The following is a 23339-nucleotide window of genomic DNA, read 5'->3' on the forward strand; positions in this document are numbered from 1 at the left end:
TCTTTATAAAGTTACTCCTGATTTACTCAAATGGACAAATGTCAGATATCCAAGCATACTTACCTGGTACAGGGAGCACCGTGATCAAAAAGGCGGTCTCCCCAGGTCGAGGCCTTTCCATTGCACTCCGGTTAGGCTGAAGCCTGCGATTGCCCCAAATGTGGGCAACTCGGGTACGCAATTTTTTAGTGTGGGGGACTGCGTTCGCGCTATCCCCTGTTAATAAATCAAATGTAAAGAGAAGTTCCCAATAAATACTAAAACTTGAAACTGTTGTTAAACTTTTTCTTTGATACGCTGAGACTGTTCAGGAGTAGCGTAAATTGTGATCGCAAACCGGTTTTCCACTCTTTTGTTTCATATCATTGTATTTCATCAATTTGAGTATACGATATAAAGAAGCAAATTAATTTCTCAGTCAGACAACTTGGTTTCTACACTTCATATAAGTAAGTTTTGTTTTAAATTATTATCTCGTCATCCGTAAATTTCATGTTTTGCCTCTCCGTTTAAGTTACATAAAAAAAAAAAAAATCCGCTTGCTACAAGTAAAAACTATAAATTAAGTTTGGAAGCTTATTCAATTTGCTTTACGATGAAAACAAGTTTTTGGTTGGCAAGTTATTTTTTCTATTTGAAATAATATGAAATTCAACTATACCTGTTAATTTGCATAAGAGGAAAATACGTGCATTTGATGAAAAGTGATGCCGTATTTTATTTGCCTGGCTATATCGAAAAAGCGGAAACTGCATGTGCAGCACGGACGGATTCAAGAAATAATCTCGCGACCTTTGTCGCCCTCCTTTATCAATTTTAAACGCAAATGATTGCTTTGCCGTCGATTTTTTTCCCCCGCACCAAATTGAGTAAATTTGATTTTAAAATTTTGCGCGTACACTGTAAAGATGGTAACTGAATTCGAAACAGAAGCAAACAGCGTTGTATGAACGAAAGGCAGTTACGAAATTGAAGCGACGAAGGAGGGAAAAACAATAAAGTTCTTGTTGGTTTTTTTTCCTTTATTGCGGAGGAGTGAATTTTAAACAATTATTGATATTCCGTGTGAAAGCATCATGGCGATCTGAACGTACGTAGTACGTTTTTAATCCACAGAGTTATCCTACTTTATTTGGTCCCTTTCAACAAATCGTCCTGAAAAAGTGTCCCGGTCTTTAATACACCAACGTGTTTCAATGAAATCAGTGGAAAGAGGCAAATGGCCCTCGATGCGAAGTCGATTTTTTTTATTGTATGTTTTAAATTGATGTATCGGCTGACTATAATATGTTCGAATACCTCTTTATAAAGTTACTCCTGATTTACTCAAATGGACAAATGTCAGATATCCAAGCATACTTACCTGGTACAGGGAGCACCGTGATCAAAAAGGCGGTCTCCCCAGGTCGAGGCCTTTCCATTGCACTCCGGTTAGGCTGAAGCCTGCGATTGCCCCAAATGTGGGCAACTCGGGTACGCAATTTTTTAGTGTGGGGGACTGCGTTCGCGCTATCCCCTGTTAATAAATCAAATGTAAAGAGAAGTTCCCAATAAATACTAAAACTTGAAACTGTTGTTAAACTTTTTCTTTGATACGCTGAGACTGTTCAGGAGTAGCGTAAATTGTGATCGCAAACCGGTTTTCCACTCTTTTGTTTCATATCATTGTATTTCATCAATTTGAGTATACGATATAAAGAAGCAAATTAATTTCTCAGTCAGACAACTTGGTTTCTACACTTCATATAAGTAAGTTTTGTTTTAAATTATTATCTCGTCATCCGTAAATTTCATGTTTTGCCTCTCCGTTTAAGTTACATAAAAAAAAAAAAAATCCGCTTGCTACAAGTAAAAACTATAAATTAAGTTTGGAAGCTTATTCAATTTGCTTTACGATGAAAACAAGTTTTTGGTTGGCAAGTTATTTTTTCTATTTGAAATAATATGAAATTCAACTATACCTGTTAATTTGCATAAGAGGAAAATACGTGCATTTGATGAAAAGTGATGCCGTATTTTATTTGCCTGGCTATATCGAAAAAGCGGAAACTGCATGTGCAGCACGGACGGATTCAAGAAATAATCTCGCGACCTTTGTCGCCCTCCTTTATCAATTTTAAACGCAAATGATTGCTTTGCCGTCGATTTTTTTCCCCCGCACCAAATTGAGTAAATTTGATTTTAAAATTTTGCGCGTACACTGTAAAGATGGTAACTGAATTCGAAACAGAAGCAAACAGCGTTGTATGAACGAAAGGCAGTTACGAAATTGAAGCGACGAAGGAGGGAAAAACAATAAAGTTCTTGTTGGTTTTTTTTCCTTTATTGCGGAGGAGTGAATTTTAAACAATTATTGATATTCCGTGTGAAAGCATCATGGCGATCTGAACGTACGTAGTACGTTTTTAATCCACAGAGTTATCCTACTTTATTTGGTCCCTTTCAACAAATCGTCCTGAAAAAGTGTCCCGGTCTTTAATACACCAACGTGTTTCAATGAAATCAGTGGAAAGAGGCAAATGGCCCTCGATGCGAAGTCGATTTTTTTTATTGTATGTTTTAAATTGATGTATCGGCTGACTATAATATGTTCGAATACCTCTTTATAAAGTTACTCCTGATTTACTCAAATGGACAAATGTCAGATATCCAAGCATACTTACCTGGTACAGGGAGCACCGTGATCAAAAAGGCGGTCTCCCCAGGTCGAGGCCTTTCCATTGCACTCCGGTTAGGCTGAAGCCTGCGATTGCCCCAAATGTGGGCAACTCGGGTACGCAATTTTTTAGTGTGGGGGACTGCGTTCGCGCTATCCCCTGTTAATAAATCAAATGTAAAGAGAAGTTCCCAATAAATACTAAAACTTGAAACTGTTGTTAAACTTTTTCTTTGATACGCTGAGACTGTTCAGGAGTAGCGTAAATTGTGATCGCAAACCGGTTTTCCACTCTTTTGTTTCATATCATTGTATTTCATCAATTTGAGTATACGATATAAAGAAGCAAATTAATTTCTCAGTCAGACAACTTGGTTTCTACACTTCATATAAGTAAGTTTTGTTTTAAATTATTATCTCGTCATCCGTAAATTTCATGTTTTGCCTCTCCGTTTAAGTTACATAAAAAAAAAAAAAAATCCGCTTGCTACAAGTAAAAACTATAAATTAAGTTTGGAAGCTTATTCAATTTGCTTTACGATGAAAACAAGTTTTTGGTTGGCAAGTTATTTTTTCTATTTGAAATAATATGAAATTCAACTATACCTGTTAATTTGCATAAGAGGAAAATACGTGCATTTGATGAAAAGTGATGCCGTATTTTATTTGCCTGGCTATATCGAAAAAGCGGAAACTGCATGTGCAGCACGGACGGATTCAAGAAATAATCTCGCGACCTTTGTCGCCCTCCTTTATCAATTTTAAACGCAAATGATTGCTTTGCCGTCGATTTTTTTCCCCCGCACCAAATTGAGTAAATTTGATTTTAAAATTTTGCGCGTACACTGTAAAGATGGTAACTGAATTCGAAACAGAAGCAAACAGCGTTGTATGAACGAAAGGCAGTTACGAAATTGAAGCGACGAAGGAGGGAAAAACAATAAAGTTCTTGTTGGTTTTTTTTCCTTTATTGCGGAGGAGTGAATTTTAAACAATTATTGATATTCCGTGTGAAAGCATCATGGCGATCTGAACGTACGTAGTACGTTTTTAATCCACAGAGTTATCCTACTTTATTTGGTCCCTTTCAACAAATCGTCCTGAAAAAGTGTCCCGGTCTTTAATACACCAACGTGTTTCAATGAAATCAGTGGAAAGAGGCAAATGGCCCTCGATGCGAAGTCGATTTTTTTTATTGTATGTTTTAAATTGATGTATCGGCTGACTATAATATGTTCGAATACCTCTTTATAAAGTTACTCCTGATTTACTCAAATGGACAAATGTCAGATATCCAAGCATACTTACCTGGTACAGGGAGCACCGTGATCAAAAAGGCGGTCTCCCCAGGTCGAGGCCTTTCCATTGCACTCCGGTTAGGCTGAAGCCTGCGATTGCCCCAAATGTGGGCAACTCGGGTACGCAATTTTTTAGTGTGGGGGACTGCGTTCGCGCTATCCCCTGTTAATAAATCAAATGTAAAGAGAAGTTCCCAATAAATACTAAAACTTGAAACTGTTGTTAAACTTTTTCTTTGATACGCTGAGACTGTTCAGGAGTAGCGTAAATTGTGATCGCAAACCGGTTTTCCACTCTTTTGTTTCATATCATTGTATTTCATCAATTTGAGTATACGATATAAAGAAGCAAATTAATTTCTCAGTCAGACAACTTGGTTTCTACACTTCATATAAGTAAGTTTTGTTTTAAATTATTATCTCGTCATCCGTAAATTTCATGTTTTGCCTCTCCGTTTAAGTTACATAAAAAAAAAAAAAATCCGCTTGCTACAAGTAAAAACTATAAATTAAGTTTGGAAGCTTATTCAATTTGCTTTACGATGAAAACAAGTTTTTGGTTGGCAAGTTATTTTTTCTATTTGAAATAATATGAAATTCAACTATACCTGTTAATTTGCATAAGAGGAAAATACGTGCATTTGATGAAAAGTGATGCCGTATTTTATTTGCCTGGCTATATCGAAAAAGCGGAAACTGCATGTGCAGCACGGACGGATTCAAGAAATAATCTCGCGACCTTTGTCGCCCTCCTTTATCAATTTTAAACGCAAATGATTGCTTTGCCGTCGATTTTTTTCCCCCGCACCAAATTGAGTAAATTTGATTTTAAAATTTTGCGCGTACACTGTAAAGATGGTAACTGAATTCGAAACAGAAGCAAACAGCGTTGTATGAACGAAAGGCAGTTACGAAATTGAAGCGACGAAGGAGGGAAAAACAATAAAGTTCTTGTTGGTTTTTTTTCCTTTATTGCGGAGGAGTGAATTTTAAACAATTATTGATATTCCGTGTGAAAGCATCATGGCGATCTGAACGTACGTAGTACGTTTTTAATCCACAGAGTTATCCTACTTTATTTGGTCCCTTTCAACAAATCGTCCTGAAAAAGTGTCCCGGTCTTTAATACACCAACGTGTTTCAATGAAATCAGTGGAAAGAGGCAAATGGCCCTCGATGCGAAGTCGATTTTTTTTATTGTATGTTTTAAATTGATGTATCGGCTGACTATAATATGTTCGAATACCTCTTTATAAAGTTACTCCTGATTTACTCAAATGGACAAATGTCAGATATCCAAGCATACTTACCTGGTACAGGGAGCACCGTGATCAAAAAGGCGGTCTCCCCAGGTCGAGGCCTTTCCATTGCACTCCGGTTAGGCTGAAGCCTGCGATTGCCCCAAATGTGGGCAACTCGGGTACGCAATTTTTTAGTGTGGGGGACTGCGTTCGCGCTATCCCCTGTTAATAAATCAAATGTAAAGAGAAGTTCCCAATAAATACTAAAACTTGAAACTGTTGTTAAACTTTTTCTTTGATACGCTGAGACTGTTCAGGAGTAGCGTAAATTGTGATCGCAAACCGGTTTTCCACTCTTTTGTTTCATATCATTGTATTTCATCAATTTGAGTATACGATATAAAGAAGCAAATTAATTTCTCAGTCAGACAACTTGGTTTCTACACTTCATATAAGTAAGTTTTGTTTTAAATTATTATCTCGTCATCCGTAAATTTCATGTTTTGCCTCTCCGTTTAAGTTACATAAAAAAAAAAAAAATCCGCTTGCTACAAGTAAAAACTATAAATTAAGTTTGGAAGCTTATTCAATTTGCTTTACGATGAAAACAAGTTTTTGGTTGGCAAGTTATTTTTTCTATTTGAAATAATATGAAATTCAACTATACCTGTTAATTTGCATAAGAGGAAAATACGTGCATTTGATGAAAAGTGATGCCGTATTTTATTTGCCTGGCTATATCGAAAAAGCGGAAACTGCATGTGCAGCACGGACGGATTCAAGAAATAATCTCGCGACCTTTGTCGCCCTCCTTTATCAATTTTAAACGCAAATGATTGCTTTGCCGTCGATTTTTTTCCCCCGCACCAAATTGAGTAAATTTGATTTTAAAATTTTGCGCGTACACTGTAAAGATGGTAACTGAATTCGAAACAGAAGCAAACAGCGTTGTATGAACGAAAGGCAGTTACGAAATTGAAGCGACGAAGGAGGGAAAAACAATAAAGTTCTTGTTGGTTTTTTTTCCTTTATTGCGGAGGAGTGAATTTTAAACAATTATTGATATTCCGTGTGAAAGCATCATGGCGATCTGAACGTACGTAGTACGTTTTTAATCCACAGAGTTATCCTACTTTATTTGGTCCCTTTCAACAAATCGTCCTGAAAAAGTGTCCCGGTCTTTAATACACCAACGTGTTTCAATGAAATCAGTGGAAAGAGGCAAATGGCCCTCGATGCGAAGTCGATTTTTTTTATTGTATGTTTTAAATTGATGTATCGGCTGACTATAATATGTTCGAATACCTCTTTATAAAGTTACTCCTGATTTACTCAAATGGACAAATGTCAGATATCCAAGCATACTTACCTGGTACAGGGAGCACCGTGATCTAACGTGTTCGAAGACAAATCCAGGTGTTGACGGTAGTGGCTTCGCGGCCGCCCGTCTCTACTTTTAAGATATGGACGCATATTATGCAACAGATATCATTAGACGAACTCTGAGAGCCAAATTCTCGAAAGTGAAGGTTAACACGAGAGGACAAGTGATTAACGCTCTTCAAGATCTGTTAGACATTCAACAACTCGAAGCAATCTACAAAACTGGAGAGGGTGTAGAATGGTATGTCAGTTTTAAGACAGAAGTAGAGGCCGAATTACTTGGAACCGGTGAAAGGAGACAAGTTGGCGACGGAGCGGTAGTGCTTGACCGCATTGACAGTAGAGTTGTACGGTTGAGGGTCCATTGGTTCCCTCATCATATGAGAAAAGATTTGGTGTGCCAATGGCTGGGCAACTTTGGACAGAATGTTAGGTTAGAGGAAGAAGAAACACTATACGAGGGTATCATGTTGAAAACAGGTACCCTCGTAGGGAGCATGAAGGTGAACGAGGCACAGTACCAGAGCATTCCCCATCGTGGCCGATGCTACAACCGGGATGTTCTGGTTACTGTGCAAGGACGTCAGAGCCTCTGTCTTAGGTGCAACCAGTTTGGACACCACAGAGCCACCTGCCCTGAGACAGCGGCCCAGAAGAAGACCTACGCCCAGATGGCAAGATTGGACCCTGGAGAGGCAGCTGGAGATGTTCCTTCCGCAAGTCAAACGCGGAAGGAAACAGAAGTTAATGGGCCCCCCGCAGGACAAGCGCGGGTGGGGGCGGATAACGAGAATGGGCCCCCCGCAGGACAACCGCGGGAGGAGGCGGAGAAGGAAAATGGGCCCCCCGCAAGACAAGCGCGGGAGGGGGCGGAGAAGGATAATGGGCCCCCCGCAAGACAAGCGCGGGTGGGGGCGGATCCTGTTGTTGTAGAGGAGATGGACTCTTCGGAGACGAGGAAGAGAGGAAGAGAGGTGGACGGTGAGGAAGAAGATGATGAAAGTGGAAAGAAACAGTTGGTAAAGGAAGAAGGTACAGTAATTTGGAATAACGGGACAAGGGAAAAAGTGATGGATATGCTAGGTGACATTAAGAACAGTCAAGATAACCCTGTAGATGTAGATGTAGATTGATTATTATATATTTGTTAACGGACTTTGAAAATTGAATAACCCCCCCTGAAATGACTGCCTTTACGCCCTTGGACTATGAGATTGTTTATTCTTTTTCAACCTTTTATAGGTGTATTCTAATTGTTTTTGTAACATTTCTAATTTTTAATTGTTTTATATATTTGTCTATATATTATAATTATTATGTTAGGTCTACCTTATACAATGGTATAGAGCCCCATTATGGCTCTTATAAAACTGTATTCTATTTCAAATCAATGTTTAAAATACTACTCACCTGTATATTTTATTTCTATTGTTATATTTTGATAAAGTGCACGTACCTGTTTGTCCACTTTATATTTTCACTGTCAGAACATTTAAATACTACTCATGTTAAAAGTACAAATCTATATTTTTCATTTTATACTTTACCTGTAATTAATATATTACCTTTAATTAATTATTTACCTATCTGTATGATTTATTTTATACTTACCTTTAAATGACCATATCTGAAAAAGAGAATAAAATTAACGTAGCATCATTAAATGTTAATGGTCTACTTAATATTAAATGTCAATATGCTTTAAAAGATTTTTGTTTGAGAAATAATTTTCACATTTTATTTTTGCAAGAAACACATGTTTCAAATTCAACTATCAGTAATGAATTAAATACCTATTTTGATATGTATAGATGTTTTTGGAACTTCGGCTCAAACTTTAGCCGTGGAACTGCTATTTTTATTTCACATTCTATTGATTTTGTAATTGTTAAATACCATCGAGATTTAGATGGAAGATTTCAATATATAGATGTTAAAATTGACAATGTTTTATATCGTTTATTTAATGTTTACGCACCAAATGAGAGTAATGATAGAAAACAATTTTTTGATGATATTTATCCTTTTGTTATGACACAGAGTTATAAAATAATTGGCGGTGATTTTAATTGTATTGTCAATACTAAATTAGATAAGATTGGTGGTAATGTTAATAGAGGTTTAGATGGTGCAGATAAACTAAAATCTATTGTACTAGATTTTGAACTTTTTGATATTTATAGAACTTTATATCCTAACCAGGTAAATGTTACCTGGCGGAGTCCAAATGTTTCTTGTCGCTTAGACAGAATTTATCTATCGACAGATTTAAAACCTAATGTAAATCGTTGTATTAACTTACCTTTTTCTTTTTCTGACCATGATTGCGTTTTTATGTCTATAAATAGCGTGACTGAGGTCAAGAATGGGAACGGTTATTGGAAACTGAACAATTCTATATTGACAGATAAACTTTTTTGTATTAAGTTTAGAGAATGGTTTATTGAATTTAGTGATGGTTTAGATATATGTATTGATGTATGGGATTATTTTAAAGAAAATATTAAAACTTTTTGTATTGATTATTGTAAAAAGAAAAATAGAATTAAACATGCTGTTATTAAAGATTTAGAGAAGAGATATTTTAGATTGTGTAAATTGGAGAGCAAGTCTCCAGGTAATTATTTTGAACAAATTAGTGTTTTGAAAGATGAGATTAAACAATATTATTTAAATGATTTTCGAGGTTCACAAATTAGAGGTAAAGCGAAACTTTTAGACAATAGTGAACGTGTTACGAAATATTTTTTTCAAAGAGAAGTGAAGAAAGGTAAAAAGAAAAAGATTTCTGAAATTAGAAAAGATGGTGTCATTTTTGATAAACAGATTGATATTATGAAACAATTTGAAGATTTTTATACAGAGTTATTTACAAATGAACCCATTGATAAAGATGTTATGGATTTTTTCTTAGAAGATTTACCTGTTTTAGATGATTTTGATATGAATTTATGTGAGACTCCAATTATTATTGATGAAATTGTAACTTCTTTAAAAGGTATGGAAAACAATAAGTCACCCGGTCCGGATGGCTTATCAAAAGAATTTTATCTTACATTTATAGATATTTTTGGTCCTATGTTATTGTCATTATATGAAAATATTTTTTCTGAGAATACTTTGTCTGATTCCCAGAAACTAAGTTATATTACTTTAATATGTAAAGATAGTGCTAAGCATTATGATGTTAAATTCTACCGTCCTATTAGCTTGTTGAATATTGATGTTAAAATTTTAAGTAAAATTATATGTACTAGAATGGGCCTAGTGTCTGATAAGATTATAGGTATAGACCAAACTTGTGCATTAAGAGGTCGCTCTATATTAGATAATGCTCACTTGCATCGTAATATTGTTGATTATATAAACCAGAAAAATTTAAAATGTGCTTTTGTTTCTTTGGATCAAGAGAAAGCTTTTGATAAAATTGTACATGAATTTATGTTTAAAGTTTTAGAAAAATTTAATTTTGGACCCAATTTGATAAAATGGGTTAAAATATTGTATAATGATTTGTCATCTTGTATTCTTGTTAATAATTTTATTTCTAATCCTGTAAAGATAACTCGCTCTGTAAAACAAGGGTGCAGTTTATCTCCTTTATTATACATATTATGTTTAGAACCATTTATTAGAAAAGTTATTAAAGATAAAGATATTGTAGGTATTAATTTACCTGGTACTTGTGATAATTGTAAGATTTCTGTTTTTGCTGATGATAGCACTGGTATTTTAACTACTGATAAAAGTATTACTAAATTTTTGTATTTGATTGATTTATATGGTAAAGGTACTGGTTCCAAGTTGAACAAAACTAAAACCAAAGGTATTTGGTTAGGTGCTTGGAAAGATAGAAAAGATAATTATAGATTTGGAATCGATTTTGTCGAAAGTATGAAAATTATTGGTATTAAAACTGGTAATAATATTACCCAAGATGATATTTGGCATCCTATTTTTATTAAATTTGAAAAAATGTTGAATATGTGGAGATTTAGAAGTTTGTCTTTATTAGAAAAATCATTGATTATTAATGTATTAGCATGTTCTAAAATATGGTATGTAGGAAGTGTTTTATTTATGTCCAAATATTATATTCAAAAGTTTCAAAGATGTATTTTTCAATTTATATGGAATGGTAAAGTAGAAATGTTGAGTAGAAATAATATGTACTTAGATAAACCACGTGGAGGTTTAAATGTTATTAATATAAATTGTAAGCTGAAAGCGTTACGCTTGAAGCATTTATGTGATATTATAAATAGTCGACAGGTAAAGTTTGTAAAATTTTCTATTTATTGGGTTGGATTCACATTACGATTTTATAATGATGAATTCAGGTCTTTAAATATACCACATAGTGAATACATTTCACCTTTTTATCAAAAGTGTATTGATGTTTATACAGAGTTTAAAGTTGTTTGTGATAATAGTGATATAAGGGGAGTAACCACAAAAGTTTTGTATAAATTGTTATTGGAGAGTTTTGATTATACTCCTAAGATAGTAGAAAAAAATCCAGATGTAGAATTTACACCTGTTTTTAAAAATGTATTTGATAAATTTATGGATAGATTTTCTAGAGATGTGATATTTAAAATTGTTCATGGTATTTTACCAATTAATAATTTATTGTTTAATCATAATGTATATAAAAGTAATAGATGCACTTTTTGTGCAAGAGAACCAGAAACTTTAAGACATCTTTTTTGTGACTGTGTTCAAATTAAAGTGTTGTTTTCTTTAATTAAGAATTGGATTTTTTCATTGTCTAATGGCGTGTTGCTGTTAGACTTTGAACATATTTTATTTAGAAACATTATTGTAACCGGTAAAAAGTTAAAAAGTGTTATACTGTTATTAATTGGATTATATTGTAAAACCATTTGGATTGTTCGTAATTGGAAAAAGTTTGATAGAAAACATGTGTTACCCAATGATATTTATATATTCTTTCTACAACAGTTAAGATTACGTATTTTAGCAGATTTTGAACGTTTTCCTTTGGAAAAATTTATTGAATTTTGGTGTATATCGGATTTATTTTGTAAAGTTGAAGATGAAGAGTTAGTGATAACCTTCTTCTAATATTATATTGTGTATAATTTGATTGTTAATATTCATGATATTTGTATTTCATATTACAATGTACAATGTATTATCTGTGATATTTCTGTTTTAACATAATTGTACTATGTATATGATTTATTGAATAAAGTGTTTGAAATATAAAAAAAAAAAGGTCTCCCCAGGTCGAGGCCTTTCCATTGCACTCCGGTTAGGCTGAAGCCTGCGATTGCCCCAAATGTGGGCAACTCGGGTACGCAATTTTTTAGTGTGGGGGACTGCGTTCGCGCTATCCCCTGTTAATAAATCAAATGTAAAGAGAAGTTCCCAATAAATACTAAAACTTGAAACTGTTGTTAAACTTTTTCTTTGATACGCTGAGACTGTTCAGGAGTAGCGTAAATTGTGATCGCAAACCGGTTTTCCACTCTTTTGTTTCATATCATTGTATTTCATCAATTTGAGTATACGATATAAAGAAGCAAATTAATTTCTCAGTCAGACAACTTGGTTTCTACACTTCATATAAGTAAGTTTTGTTTTAAATTATTATCTCGTCATCCGTAAATTTCATGTTTTGCCTCTCCGTTTAAGTTACATAAAAAAAAAAAAAATCCGCTTGCTACAAGTAAAAACTATAAATTAAGTTTGGAAGCTTATTCAATTTGCTTTACGATGAAAACAAGTTTTTGGTTGGCAAGTTATTTTTTCTATTTGAAATAATATGAAATTCAACTATACCTGTTAATTTGCATAAGAGGAAAATACGTGCATTTGATGAAAAGTGATGCCGTATTTTATTTGCCTGGCTATATCGAAAAAGCGGAAACTGCATGTGCAGCACGGACGGATTCAAGAAATAATCTCGCGACCTTTGTCGCCCTCCTTTATCAATTTTAAACGCAAATGATTGCTTTGCCGTCGATTTTTTTCCCCCGCACCAAATTGAGTAAATTTGATTTTAAAATTTTGCGCGTACACTGTAAAGATGGTAACTGAATTCGAAACAGAAGCAAACAGCGTTGTATGAACGAAAGGCAGTTACGAAATTGAAGCGACGAAGGAGGGAAAAACAATAAAGTTCTTGTTGGTTTTTTTTCCTTTATTGCGGAGGAGTGAATTTTAAACAATTATTGATATTCCGTGTGAAAGCATCATGGCGATCTGAACGTACATAGTACGTTTTTAATCCACAGAGTTATCCTACTTTATTTGGCCCCTTTCAACAAATCGTCCTGAAAAAGTGTCCCGGTCTTTAATACACCAACGTGTTTCAATGAAATCAGTGGAAGGAGGCAAATGGCCCTCGATGCGAAGTCGATTTTTTTTATTGTATGTTTTAAAATGATGTATCGGCTGACTATAATATGTTCGAATACCTCTTTATAAAGTTACTCCTGATTTACTCAAATGGACAAATGTCAGATATCCAAGCATACTTACCTGGTACAGGGAGCACCGTGATCAAACAGGCGGTCTCCCCAGGTCGAGGCCTTTCCATTGCACTCCGGTTAGGCTGAAGCCTGCGATTGCCCCAAATGTGGGCAACTCGGGTACGCAATTTTTTAGTGTGGGGGACTGCGTTCGCGCTATCCCCTGTTAATAAATCAAATGTTAAGAAAAGTTCCCAATAAATCCTAAAACTTGAAACTGTTGTTAAACTTTTTCTTTGGTACGCTGAGACTGTTCAGGAGTAGCGTAAATTGTGATCGCAAACCGGTTTTTCCACTCTTTTGTTTCATATCATTGTATTTCATCAATTTGAGTATACGATATAAAGAAGCAAATTAATTTCTCAGTCAGACAACTTGGTTTCTACACCTCATATCAGTAAGTTTTGTTTTAAATTATTATCTCGTCATCCGTAAATTTCAAGTTTTGCCTCTCCGTTTAAGTAACATGAAAAAAAATCCGCTTGTTACAAGTAAAAACTATAAATTAAGTTTGGAAGCTAATTCAATTTGCTTTACGATGAAAACAAGTTTTTGGTTGGCAAATTATTTTTTCTATTTGAAATTATATGAAATTCAACTATACCGGTTAATTTGCATAAGAGGAAAATACGTGCATTTGATGAAAAGTGATGCCGTATTTTATTTGCCTGGCTTTATTGAAAAAGCGGAAACTGCATGTGCAGCACGGACGGATTCAAGAAATCATCTCGCGACCTTTGTCGCCCTCCTTTATCAATTTTAAACGCAAATGATTGCTTTGCCGTCGATTTTTTTTCCCTCGCACCAAATTGAATAAATTTGATTTTAAAATTTTGCGCGTACATGTAAAAATGGTAACTGAATACGAAACAGAAGCAAACAGTGTTGTATAAACGAAAGGCAGTTACGAAATTGAAGCGACGAAAGAGGGAAAAACAATAAAGTTCTTGTTGATTTTTTTTTTTTTATTTATTGCGGAGGAGTGAATTGTAAACAATTATTGATATTCCGTGTGAAAGCATCATGGCGATCTGAACGTACATAGTACGTTTTTAATCCACAGAGTTATCCTACTTTATTTGGCCCCTTTCAACAAATCGTCCTGAAAAAGTGTCCCGGTCTTTAATACACCAACGTGTTTCAATGAAATCAGTGGAAGGAGGCAAATGGCCCTCGATGCGAAGTCGATTTTTTTTATTGTATGTTTTAAAATGATGTATCGGCTGACTATAATATGTTCGAATACCTCTTTATAAAGTTACTCCTGATTTACTCAAATGGACAAATGTCAGATATCCAAGCATACTTACCTGGTACAGGGAGCACCGTGATCAAACAGGCGGTCTCCCCAGGTCGAGGCCTTTCCATTGCACTCCGGTTAGGCTGAAGCCTGCGATTGCCCCAAATGTGGGCAACTCGGGTACGCAATTTTTTAGTGTGGGGGACTGCGTTCGCGCTATCCCCTGTTAATAAATCAAATGTTAAGAAAAGTTCCCAATAAATCCTAAAACTTGAAACTGTTGTTAAACTTTTTCTTTGGTACGCTGAGACTGTTCAGGAGTAGCGTAAATTGTGATCGCAAACCGGTTTTTCCACTCTTTTGTTTCATATCATTGTATTTCATCAATTTGAGTATACGATATAAAGAAGCAAATTAATTTCTCAGTCAGACAACTTGGTTTCTACACCTCATATCAGTAAGTTTTGTTTTAAATTATTATCTCGTCATCCGTAAATTTCAAGTTTTGCCTCTCCGTTTAAGTAACATGAAAAAAAATCCGCTTGTTACAAGTAAAAACTATAAATTAAGTTTGGAAGCTAATTCAATTTGCTTTACGATGAAAACAAGTTTTTGGTTGGCAAATTATTTTTTCTATTTGAAATTATATGAAATTCAACTATACCGGTTAATTTGCATAAGAGGAAAATACGTGCATTTGATGAAAAGTGATGCCGTATTTTATTTGCCTGGCTTTATTGAAAAAGCGGAAACTGCATGTGCAGCACGGACGGATTCAAGAAATCATCTCGCGACCTTTGTCGCCCTCCTTTATCAATTTTAAACGCAAATGATTGCTTTGCCGTCGATTTTTTTTCCCTCGCACCAAATTGAATAAATTTGATTTTAAAATTTTGCGCGTACATGTAAAAATGGTAACTGAATACGAAACAGAAGCAAACAGTGTTGTATAAACGAAAGGCAGTTACGAAATTGAAGCGACGAAAGAGGGAAAAACAATAAAGTTCTTGTTGATTTTTTTTTTTTTATTTATTGCGGAGGAGTGAATTGTAAACAATTATTGATATTCCGTGTGAAAGCATCATGGCGATCTGAACGTACATAGTACGTTTTTAATCCACAGAGTTATCCTACTTTATTTGGCCCCTTTCAACAAATCGTCCTGAAAAAGTGTCCCGGTCTTTAATACACCAACGTGTTTCAATGAAATCAGTGGAAGGAGGCAAATGGCCCTCGATGCGAAGTCGATTTTTTTTATTGTATGTTTTAAAATGATGTATCGGCTGACTATAATATGTTCGAATACCTCTTTATAAAGTTACTCCTGATTTACTCAAATGGACAAATGTCAGATATCCAAGCATACTTACCTGGTACAGGGAGCACCGTGATCAAACAGGCGGTCTCCCCAGGTCGAGGCCTTTCCATTGCACTCCGGTTAGGCTGAAGCCTGCGATTGCCCCAAATGTGGGCAACTCGGGTACGCAATTTTTTAGTGTGGGGGACTGCGTTCGCGCTATCCCCTGTTAATAAATCAAATGTTAAGAAAAGTTCCCAATAAATCCTAAAACTTGAAACTGTTGTTAAACTTTTTCTTTGGTACGCTGAGACTGTTCAGGAGTAGCGTAAATTGTGATCGCAAACCGGTTTTTCCACTCTTTTGTTTCATATCATTGTATTTCATCAATTTGAGTATACGATATAAAGAAGCAAATTAATTTCTCAGTCAGACAACTTGGTTTCTACACCTCATATCAGTAAGTTTTGTTTTAAATTATTATCTCGTCATCCGTAAATTTCAAGTTTTGCCTCTCCGTTTAAGTAACATGAAAAAAAATCCGCTTGTTACAAGTAAAAACTATAAATTAAGTTTGGAAGCTAATTCAATTTGCTTTACGATGAAAACAAGTTTTTGGTTGGCAAATTATTTTTTCTATTTGAAATTATATGAAATTCAACTATACCGGTTAATTTGCATAAGAGGAAAATACGTGCATTTGATGAAAAGTGATGCCGTATTTTATTTGCCTGGCTTTATTGAAAAAGCGGAAACTGCATGTGCAGCACGGACGGATTCAAGAAATCATCTCGCGACCTTTGTCGCCCTCCTTTATCAATTTTAAACGCAAATGATTGCTTTGCCGTCGATTTTTTTTCCCTCGCACCAAATTGAATAAATTTGATTTTAAAATTTTGCGCGTACATGTAAAAATGGTAACTGAATACGAAACAGAAGCAAACAGTGTTGTATAAACGAAAGGCAGTTACGAAATTGAAGCGACGAAAGAGGGAAAAACAATAAAGTTCTTGTTGATTTTTTTTTTTTTATTTATTGCGGAGGAGTGAATTGTAAACAATTATTGATATTCCGTGTGAAAGCATCATGGCGATCTGAACGTACATAGTACGTTTTTAATCCACAGAGTTATCCTACTTTATTTGGCCCCTTTCAACAAATCGTCCTGAAAAAGTGTCCCGGTCTTTAATACACCAACGTGTTTCAATGAAATCAGTGGAAGGAGGCAAATGGCCCTCGATGCGAAGTCGATTTTTTTTATTGTATGTTTTAAAATGATGTATCGGCTGACTATAATATGTTCGAATACCTCTTTATAAAGTTACTCCTGATTTACTCAAATGGACAAATGTCAGATATCCAAGCATACTTACCTGGTACAGGGAGCACCGTGATCAAACAGGCGGTCTCCCCAGGTCGAGGCCTTTCCATTGCACTCCGGTTAGGCTGAAGCCTGCGATTGCCCCAAATGTGGGCAACTCGGGTACGCAATTTTTTAGTGTGGGGGACTGCGTTCGCGCTATCCCCTGTTAATAAATCAAATGTTAAGAAAAGTTCCCAATAAATCCTAAAACTTGAAACTGTTGTTAAACTTTTTCTTTGGTACGCTGAGACTGTTCAGGAGTAGCGTAAATTGTGATCGCAAACCGGTTTTTCCACTCTTTTGTTTCATATCATTGTATTTCATCAATTTGAGTATACGATATAAAGAAGCAAATTAATTTCTCAGTCAGACAACTTGGTTTCTACACCTCATATCAGTAAGTTTTGTTTTAAATTATTATCTCGTCATCCGTAAATTTCAAGTTTTGCCTCTCCGTTTAAGTAACATGAAAAAAAATCCGCTTGTTACAAGTAAAAACTATAAATTAAGTTTGGAAGCTAATTCAATTTGCTTTACGATGAAAACAAGTTTTTGGTTGGCAAATTATTTTTTCTATTTGAAATTATATGAAATTCAACTATACCGGTTAATTTGCATAAGAGGAAAATACGTGCATTTGATGAAAAGTGATGCCGTATTTTATTTGCCTGGCTTTATTGAAAAAGCGGAAACTGCATGTGCAGCACGGACGGATTCAAGAAATCATCTCGCGACCTTTGTCGCCCTCCTTTATCAATTTTAAACGCAAATGATTGCTTTGCCGTCGATTTTTTTTCCCTCGCACCAAATTGAATAAATTTGATTTTAAAATTTTGCGCGTACATGTAAAAATGGTAACTGAATACGAAACAGAAGCAAACAGTGTTGTATAAACGAAAGGCAGTTACGAAATTGAAGCGACGAAAGAGGGAAAAACAATAAAGTTCTTGTTGATTTTTTTTTTTTTATTTATTGCGGAGGAGTGAATTGTAAACAATTATTGATATTCCGTGTGAAAGCATCATGGCGATCTGAACGTACATAGTACGTTTTTAATCCACAGAGTTATCCTACTTTATTTGGCCCCTTTCAACAAATCGTCCTGAAAAAGTGTCCCGGTCTTTAATACACCAACGTGTTTCAATGAAATCAGTGGAAGGAGGCAAATGGCCCTCGATGCGAAGTCGATTTTTTTTATTGTATGTTTTAAAATGATGTATCGGCTGACTATAATATGTTCGAATACCTCTTTATAAAGTTACTCCTGATTTACTCAAATGGACAAATGTCAGATATCCAAGCATACTTACCTGGTACAGGGAGCACCGTGATCAAACAGGCGGTCTCCCCAGGTCGAGGCCTTTCCATTGCACTCCGGTTAGGCTGAAGCCTGCGATTGCCCCAAATGTGGGCAACTCGGGTACGCAATTTTTTAGTGTGGGGGACTGCGTTCGCGCTATCCCCTGTTAATAAATCAAATGTTAAGAAAAGTTCCCAATAAATCCTAAAACTTGAAACTGTTGTTAAACTTTTTCTTTGGTACGCTGAGACTGTTCAGGAGTAGCGTAAATTGTGATCGCAAACCGGTTTTTCCACTCTTTTGTTTCATATCATTGTATTTCATCAATTTGAGTATACGATATAAAGAAGCAAATTAATTTCTCAGTCAGACAACTTGGTTTCTACACCTCATATCAGTAAGTTTTGTTTTAAATTATTATCTCGTCATCCGTAAATTTCAAGTTTTGCCTCTCCGTTTAAGTAACATGAAAAAAAATCCGCTTGTTACAAGTAAAAACTATAAATTAAGTTTGGAAGCTAATTCAATTTGCTTTACGATGAAAACAAGTTTTTGGTTGGCAAATTATTTTTTCTATTTGAAATTATATGAAATTCAACTATACCGGTTAATTTGCATAAGAGGAAAATACGTGCATTTGATGAAAAGTGATGCCGTATTTTATTTGCCTGGCTTTATTGAAAAAGCGGAAACTGCATGTGCAGCACGGACGGATTCAAGAAATCATCTCGCGACCTTTGTCGCCCTCCTTTATCAATTTTAAACGCAAATGATTGCTTTGCCGTCGATTTTTTTTCCCTCGCACCAAATTGAATAAATTTGATTTTAAAATTTTGCGCGTACATGTAAAAATGGTAACTGAATACGAAACAGAAGCAAACAGTGTTGTATAAACGAAAGGCAGTTACGAAATTGAAGCGACGAAAGAGGGAAAAACAATAAAGTTCTTGTTGATTTTTTTTTTTTTATTTATTGCGGAGGAGTGAATTGTAAACAATTATTGATATTCCGTGTGAAAGCATCATGGCGATCTGAACGTACATAGTACGTTTTTAATCCACAGAGTTATCCTACTTTATTTGGCCCCTTTCAACAAATCGTCCTGAAAAAGTGTCCCGGTCTTTAATACACCAACGTGTTTCAATGAAATCAGTGGAAGGAGGCAAATGGCCCTCGATGCGAAGTCGATTTTTTTTATTGTATGTTTTAAAATGATGTATCGGCTGACTATAATATGTTCGAATACCTCTTTATAAAGTTACTCCTGATTTACTCAAATGGACAAATGTCAGATATCCAAGCATACTTACCTGGTACAGGGAGCACCGTGATCAAACAGGCGGTCTCCCCAGGTCGAGGCCTTTCCATTGCACTCCGGTTAGGCTGAAGCCTGCGATTGCCCCAAATGTGGGCAACTCGGGTACGCAATTTTTTAGTGTGGGGGACTGCGTTCGCGCTATCCCCTGTTAATAAATCAAATGTTAAGAAAAGTTCCCAATAAATCCTAAAACTTGAAACTGTTGTTAAACTTTTTCTTTGGTACGCTGAGACTGTTCAGGAGTAGCGTAAATTGTGATCGCAAACCGGTTTTTCCACTCTTTTGTTTCATATCATTGTATTTCATCAATTTGAGTATACGATATAAAGAAGCAAATTAATTTCTCAGTCAGACAACTTGGTTTCTACACCTCATATCAGTAAGTTTTGTTTTAAATTATTATCTCGTCATCCGTAAATTTCAAGTTTTGCCTCTCCGTTTAAGTAACATGAAAAAAAATCCGCTTGTTACAAGTAAAAACTATAAATTAAGTTTGGAAGCTAATTCAATTTGCTTTACGATGAAAACAAGTTTTTGGTTGGCAAATTATTTTTTCTATTTGAAATTATATGAAATTCAACTATACCGGTTAATTTGCATAAGAGGAAAATACGTGCATTTGATGAAAAGTGATGCCGTATTTTATTTGCCTGGCTTTATTGAAAAAGCGGAAACTGCATGTGCAGCACGGACGGATTCAAGAAATCATCTCGCGACCTTTGTCGCCCTCCTTTATCAATTTTAAACGCAAATGATTGCTTTGCCGTCGATTTTTTTTCCCTCGCACCAAATTGAATAAATTTGATTTTAAAATTTTGCGCGTACATGTAAAAATGGTAACTGAATACGAAACAGAAGCAAACAGTGTTGTATAAACGAAAGGCAGTTACGAAATTGAAGCGACGAAAGAGGGAAAAACAATAAAGTTCTTGTTGATTTTTTTTTTTTTATTTATTGCGGAGGAGTGAATTGTAAACAATTATTGATATTCCGTGTGAAAGCATCATGGCGATCTGAACGTACATAGTACGTTTTTAATCCACAGAGTTATCCTACTTTATTTGGCCCCTTTCAACAAATCGTCCTGAAAAAGTGTCCCGGTCTTTAATACACCAACGTGTTTCAATGAAATCAGTGGAAGGAGGCAAATGGCCCTCGATGCGAAGTCGATTTTTTTTATTGTATGTTTTAAAATGATGTATCGGCTGACTATAATATGTTCGAATACCTCTTTATAAAGTTACTCCTGATTTACTCAAATGGACAAATGTCAGATATCCAAGCATACTTACCTGGTACAGGGAGCACCGTGATCAAACAGGCGGTCTCCCCAGGTCGAGGCCTTTCCATTGCACTCCGGTTAGGCTGAAGCCTGCGATTGCCCCAAATGTGGGCAACTCGGGTACGCAATTTTTTAGTGTGGGGGACTGCGTTCGCGCTATCCCCTGTTAATAAATCAAATGTTAAGAAAAGTTCCCAATAAATCCTAAAACTTGAAACTGTTGTTAAACTTTTTCTTTGGTACGCTGAGACTGTTCAGGAGTAGCGTAAATTGTGATCGCAAACCGGTTTTTCCACTCTTTTGTTTCATATCATTGTATTTCATCAATTTGAGTATACGATATAAAGAAGCAAATTAATTTCTCAGTCAGACAACTTGGTTTCTACACCTCATATCAGTAAGTTTTGTTTTAAATTATTATCTCGTCATCCGTAAATTTCAAGTTTTGCCTCTCCGTTTAAGTAACATGAAAAAAAATCCGCTTGTTACAAGTAAAAACTATAAATTAAGTTTGGAAGCTAATTCAATTTGCTTTACGATGAAAACAAGTTTTTGGTTGGCAAATTATTTTTTCTATTTGAAATTATATGAAATTCAACTATACCGGTTAATTTGCATAAGAGGAAAATACGTGCATTTGATGAAAAGTGATGCCGTATTTTATTTGCCTGGCTTTATTGAAAAAGCGGAAACTGCATGTGCAGCACGGACGGATTCAAGAAATCATCTCGCGACCTTTGTCGCCCTCCTTTATCAATTTTAAACGCAAATGATTGCTTTGCCGTCGATTTTTTTTCCCTCGCACCAAATTGAATAAATTTGATTTTAAAATTTTGCGCGTACATGTAAAAATGGTAACTGAATACGAAACAGAAGCAAACAGTGTTGTATAAACGAAAGGCAGTTACGAAATTGAAGCGACGAAAGAGGGAAAAACAATAAAGTTCTTGTTGATTTTTTTTTTTTTATTTATTGCGGAGGAGTGAATTGTAAACAATTATTGATATTCCGTGTGAAAGCATCATGGCGATCTGAACGTACATAGTACGTTTTTAATCCACAGAGTTATCCTACTTTATTTGGCCCCTTTCAACAAATCGTCCTGAAAAAGTGTCCCGGTCTTTAATACACCAACGTGTTTCAATGAAATCAGTGGAAGGAGGCAAATGGCCCTCGATGCGAAGTCGATTTTTTTTATTGTATGTTTTAAAATGATGTATCGGCTGACTATAATATGTTCGAATACCTCTTTATAAAGTTACTCCTGATTTACTCAAATGGACAAATGTCAGATATCCAAGCATACTTACCTGGTACAGGGAGCACCGTGATCAAACAGGCGGTCTCCCCAGGTCGAGGCCTTTCCATTGCACTCCGGTTAGGCTGAAGCCTGCGATTGCCCCAAATGTGGGCAACTCGGGTACGCAATTTTTTAGTGTGGGGGACTGCGTTCGCGCTATCCCCTGTTAATAAATCAAATGTTAAGAAAAGTTCCCAATAAATCCTAAAACTTGAAACTGTTGTTAAACTTTTTCTTTGGTACGCTGAGACTGTTCAGGAGTAGCGTAAATTGTGATCGCAAACCGGTTTTTCCACTCTTTTGTTTCATATCATTGTATTTCATCAATTTGAGTATACGATATAAAGAAGCAAATTAATTTCTCAGTCAGACAACTTGGTTTCTACACCTCATATCAGTAAGTTTTGTTTTAAATTATTATCTCGTCATCCGTAAATTTCAAGTTTTGCCTCTCCGTTTAAGTAACATGAAAAAAAATCCGCTTGTTACAAGTAAAAACTATAAATTAAGTTTGGAAGCTAATTCAATTTGCTTTACGATGAAAACAAGTTTTTGGTTGGCAAATTATTTTTTCTATTTGAAATTATATGAAATTCAACTATACCGGTTAATTTGCATAAGAGGAAAATACGTGCATTTGATGAAAAGTGATGCCGTATTTTATTTGCCTGGCTTTATTGAAAAAGCGGAAACTGCATGTGCAGCACGGACGGATTCAAGAAATCATCTCGCGACCTTTGTCGCCCTCCTTTATCAATTTTAAACGCAAATGATTGCTTTGCCGTCGATTTTTTTTCCCTCGCACCAAATTGAATAAATTTGATTTTAAAATTTTGCGCGTACATGTAAAAATGGTAACTGAATACGAAACAGAAGCAAACAGTGTTGTATAAACGAAAGGCAGTTACGAAATTGAAGCGACGAAAGAGGGAAAAACAATAAAGTTCTTGTTGATTTTTTTTTTTTTATTTATTGCGGAGGAGTGAATTGTAAACAATTATTGATATTCCGTGTGAAAGCATCATGGCGATCTGAACGTACATAGTACGTTTTTAATCCACAGAGTTATCCTACTTTATTTGGCCCCTTTCAACAAATCGTCCTGAAAAAGTGTCCCGGTCTTTAATACACCAACGTGTTTCAATGAAATCAGTGGAAGGA

At 35.3% G+C, this 23339-nt stretch overlaps 13 non-coding genes and 1 pseudogene across 13 annotated transcripts; all 14 read left to right on the forward strand.

Moving 5' to 3' along the window:
- The first annotated feature begins 55 nt into the window (after nucleotides 1-55).
- Nucleotides 56-219, forward strand: LOC134698407 (U1 spliceosomal RNA). The gene has a single exon (XR_010103365.1). It is a non-coding gene; the product is annotated as a U1 spliceosomal RNA (small nuclear RNA).
- Nucleotides 220-1355: 1136 nt separating this feature from the next.
- Nucleotides 1356-1519, forward strand: LOC134698408 (U1 spliceosomal RNA). The gene has a single exon (XR_010103366.1). It is a non-coding gene; the product is annotated as a U1 spliceosomal RNA (small nuclear RNA).
- Nucleotides 1520-2655: 1136 nt separating this feature from the next.
- Nucleotides 2656-2819, forward strand: LOC134698409 (U1 spliceosomal RNA). The gene has a single exon (XR_010103367.1). It is a non-coding gene; the product is annotated as a U1 spliceosomal RNA (small nuclear RNA).
- Nucleotides 2820-3956: 1137 nt separating this feature from the next.
- Nucleotides 3957-4120, forward strand: LOC134698410 (U1 spliceosomal RNA). The gene has a single exon (XR_010103368.1). It is a non-coding gene; the product is annotated as a U1 spliceosomal RNA (small nuclear RNA).
- A 1136-nt stretch (nucleotides 4121-5256) lies between these two features.
- Nucleotides 5257-5420, forward strand: LOC134698411 (U1 spliceosomal RNA). Its single transcript, XR_010103369.1, has one exon. It is a non-coding gene; the product is annotated as a U1 spliceosomal RNA (small nuclear RNA).
- A 6389-nt stretch (nucleotides 5421-11809) lies between these two features.
- LOC134698476 (U1 spliceosomal RNA) lies at nucleotides 11810-11944 on the forward strand (annotated as a pseudogene).
- A 1136-nt stretch (nucleotides 11945-13080) lies between these two features.
- Nucleotides 13081-13244, forward strand: LOC134698442 (U1 spliceosomal RNA). The gene has a single exon (XR_010103399.1). It is a non-coding gene; the product is annotated as a U1 spliceosomal RNA (small nuclear RNA).
- A 1136-nt stretch (nucleotides 13245-14380) lies between these two features.
- On the forward strand, nucleotides 14381-14544 carry LOC134698443 (U1 spliceosomal RNA). The gene has a single exon (XR_010103400.1). It is a non-coding gene; the product is annotated as a U1 spliceosomal RNA (small nuclear RNA).
- Nucleotides 14545-15680: 1136 nt separating this feature from the next.
- LOC134698444 (U1 spliceosomal RNA) lies at nucleotides 15681-15844 on the forward strand. Its single transcript, XR_010103401.1, has one exon. It is a non-coding gene; the product is annotated as a U1 spliceosomal RNA (small nuclear RNA).
- Nucleotides 15845-16980: 1136 nt separating this feature from the next.
- On the forward strand, nucleotides 16981-17144 carry LOC134698445 (U1 spliceosomal RNA). Its single transcript, XR_010103402.1, has one exon. It is a non-coding gene; the product is annotated as a U1 spliceosomal RNA (small nuclear RNA).
- A 1136-nt stretch (nucleotides 17145-18280) lies between these two features.
- On the forward strand, nucleotides 18281-18444 carry LOC134698446 (U1 spliceosomal RNA). Its single transcript, XR_010103403.1, has one exon. It is a non-coding gene; the product is annotated as a U1 spliceosomal RNA (small nuclear RNA).
- A 1136-nt stretch (nucleotides 18445-19580) lies between these two features.
- On the forward strand, nucleotides 19581-19744 carry LOC134698447 (U1 spliceosomal RNA). Its single transcript, XR_010103405.1, has one exon. It is a non-coding gene; the product is annotated as a U1 spliceosomal RNA (small nuclear RNA).
- Nucleotides 19745-20880: 1136 nt separating this feature from the next.
- Nucleotides 20881-21044, forward strand: LOC134698448 (U1 spliceosomal RNA). The gene has a single exon (XR_010103406.1). It is a non-coding gene; the product is annotated as a U1 spliceosomal RNA (small nuclear RNA).
- A 1136-nt stretch (nucleotides 21045-22180) lies between these two features.
- Nucleotides 22181-22344, forward strand: LOC134698449 (U1 spliceosomal RNA). Its single transcript, XR_010103407.1, has one exon. It is a non-coding gene; the product is annotated as a U1 spliceosomal RNA (small nuclear RNA).
- Nucleotides 22345-23339: the final 995 nt, after the last annotated feature.

This window comes from Mytilus trossulus, chromosome 14 (assembly GCF_036588685.1).
Source record: "Mytilus trossulus isolate FHL-02 chromosome 14, PNRI_Mtr1.1.1.hap1, whole genome shotgun sequence".
In the NCBI taxonomy this organism is placed as follows: Eukaryota; Metazoa; Mollusca; class Bivalvia; order Mytilida; family Mytilidae; genus Mytilus; species Mytilus trossulus.